Here is a 3,508-nt window from a genome sequence, read left to right on the forward strand (position 1 = left end):
TAAAAAGTCTTGCACAATGAAATATTGAGACTTTATGCTATGAGAAACCCAAACTTTGAATGGAATACAAATGGGAATATTAACATTATAACCTCAAAATGGTCTTCATTTTGGATTGAATACTGATCTTCAGAGATGAACCAAATTCTCAACCCAACTTGTAAAAGATCAAACGATCATCATGGAAGGGTTAGGTTGAGAAAACCTGGCCATGTTCAGATAGATAGATAGATAGATAGATAGATAGATAGATAGATAGATAGATAGATAGATAGATAGATATTGTAGAGATGGATAGATAGATATTGTAGATAGATAGATAGGTAGATAGATAATAGAGAGAAAAGAAAGAAAGAAAGAAAGAAAGAAAGAAAGAGAGAAAGATGAGATAGAGGACATAGATAATAGAGATAGAGAAAGATAGAGAGAGATAATAGAGATAGATAGATGATAGATAGATAGGTAGATAGGTAGATAGATAGATAGATAGATAGATAGATAGATAGATAGATAGATATCTTGCCTTTTATTTATTTTCATTGAAAAGACAGAGAGACAAACAGACAATATGGATTAGATAGGTATAGATAGAGAGCATATAAGTGCACAAACACACATAAAGATCAAGACAGAAAAAGAGAGGGAGAGAGAGGCATAAGATTAACCTCTAGAAGCCAGAAAACCAGACCAAGGAGAGGGTTGCAAATGCTGTAACAGAAAACCAGCATTCAGCCTTTAATTTCACCAGGCAGCTGTCTATCCACCTGACGGCACCCTTTCCTGCAAGCCAGCATGGAAGACTTGTGAAAGGACGAGAAGAAAAGGCAGAAATCAGAGCCAAAAAACCCCCCAAAACCCTATAGGGCTTGGATCATATCAAGGCCTCCTTTCAAACAGCTGGAAGTGGGAGGTGACTTTGCTGCTGAGTTAAGCAGAAGAAAGTGAAGAAGAAAGCAAGACACACTTTCCAAGAAAAGAAAAGACGAGGAAAGGGGAGGGAAAGCATGTCGGCCTGTGTTTATTTTTTCTTCTTCTTCTTTTTTTTTTTAAAAGTTCCCCACTACAAAGGAAGCCCTCCATTAAGGTTCTGTTCTCTAATGAATGATCAAAGGTGGGCAGAAGGCCAGAAAGCCTCTTCGTGACACGCGCCACGCCAGATGTTTGCTTAATAGACCTCATTGGCTTAGCTTACTCCATCTTGCTCCTTATGGGCTTTCACTGCTGGTGAGTGAGGCAAGATCTGAGGGGAGCTCTGTTTTCCAAAGCTGGTGCACCCAGGGGGATTCCACATCCCATCCTCCATACCATCCTGGTGACTGAGAAGGTTGGGAGGTGTAGTACCAAGCAACTGGAGGAGGCAAGAAGGCTGACCTTGTTCTACTTTGGAATAGAGATTGCGGGTAGGAGCCTGAAGTTTTATGAAATACAGGTGGTTCTCTCGACTTACGACCACAACTGACTTTCCACAACAAGGCAGCGGATGATAATGATAATAATAATGATAATAATAATGATAATAATAATGATAATAATAATGATAATGATAATGATAATGATAATAATAATGATAATAATAATAATAATAATAATAATAATAATAATAATAATAATAGTCATTGGGGCACTGGGAACTATGTCCAAAAACTTTGCAAAACACATCAAGAAATTGCAGCTTCCTGCAATAACTCCAGCAAAGCTACAAAAAACTGCGCTACTCGGAACATCTTACATTTTAAGGACAGACCTGGTTGATACCTAGGATGCTGGCAGCGACCCCATGTCAGCCATTACTGCCAGTCAATTTGAGTGTTCAGTTGACTGAGTTTGAAACTCAGTTGTCTGAGTTTCATGTTTAATGAATAAAAGTTATATAATAATAATAATAATAATAATAATAATAATAATAATAATAATAATAATAATTTTTTATTTTTTATTTTTTATTACATTTATATCCCGCCCTTCTCCGAAGACTCAGGGCGGCTTACAAGTTTAGCAGTAGCCTTCATTCTATGCATATGCCTGCTTATTAGGGCTTTCACACACACCCCAAGCGGCATTATTACAAAGTCAGCTTATTGCCCCCAACAATCTGGGTCCTCATTTTACCTACCTCGGAAGGATGGAAGGCTGAGTCAACCTTGAGCCTGGTGGGATGCGAACCTGCACTAATTGCAGGCAGCTGGTGTTACTTAAGGAGGCATCAGCCCACTGCTCCACCAAGGCAATAATAATAATAATAATAATAATAATAATAATAATAATAATAATAATAATAATAATAATAATAATAATAATAATAATAATAATAATCTCTCTTCTGATTCATTGATTGATTGCTAAGGCTGAGGTTTAATCCATTTCTTAATGGCACCTTCACCTCCCACCCCACTTCTCTCTCTCATTGATTTCCACCTTTTTTTCTCTCAATTCTCCCCCTTCCTTTGTCTCTCCTCTCTTAACTTTCTTCCTGATATCTTCCAAAGGCTGGCTTGCCTCTTTGCCAGTCTGGAAGTGGGGCCCGGGTCCTGCCCTTAATATCACAGGCACTTATGTAATGTTTTCCTTAGGACATGAATTCTTCCCTTACAAGGGACTTGCTCACCAGCTGGACCATTATCTGTGTGTTTGGGGAGGGGGTGGGTCCTGCTCAGCCCCCAGGAATCCAAATTAACCCCAGATTAGCTTCATTTGAAAGCCCTTTTGAAAAAGAAAAAAGACATGTTTGGGGAGTTGCGCAATTTATTCTGAGTGGATGCAAGAAAATGTTGTTATGATGGGTAGCTGGCTGTGTATCTGGGTTTCTTTCGTGATAATTTGTGCAAAATTCCCTGCCAAATGCAAGGCACCAAAAGAAGAAGATCTAAGATATGTTTCTTCTGAAGGTTTCCGTCAATAGGTAGGAAAAAGCTGCCTCCTGCATACCATTGAACTATAAATCCCAGCAGCCTCAGGTCAAAATACAGAATAAAAAAAGTTGGAAGGGACCTTAGAGGTCTTCTAGTCCAACCGTTGGGCCCACTTAACGCCTTTTCTCCATCTCAGCGTCAGGGCTACGTGTGATCCCAACTTGCCACCTGTGGTTCCAGCAGGAATGTCTAGGAAGGAGCCAGACCTTGCTGGCCTTGAGAAATCCTTATTCATTCATCCTCTGGAGAAGGGAAGATCTTTAAAATACTGGGAAACAAGTTCTTAAGGTAGTTCCGTAAACCACCCATGTACAAGTCTGAATTTGCAAAAGGGAAGAAAGATCCTGACTGAGGCTAGTTGGAAAAAATTATCTGGACCTATACCAAAGCTGAATTTTCATGTAGCTAGCTAGCTAGCTATAACTATAGATATATAGATATAGATGTAATAATAATAATAATAACAATAACAATAACAATAATAATAATAATAATAAGTTGGAAGGGACCTTGGAGGTCATCTAGTCCAACCCCCTGCTTAGGCAGGAAACCCTATACCATTTCAGACAAATGGCTGAACAGTCTCTTCTTAAAAACTT

The sequence above is a fragment of the Vipera ursinii genome, assembly GCF_947247035.1.
Source record: "Vipera ursinii genome assembly, chromosome: 14".
NCBI lineage: Eukaryota > Metazoa > Chordata > Lepidosauria > Squamata > Viperidae > Vipera > Vipera ursinii.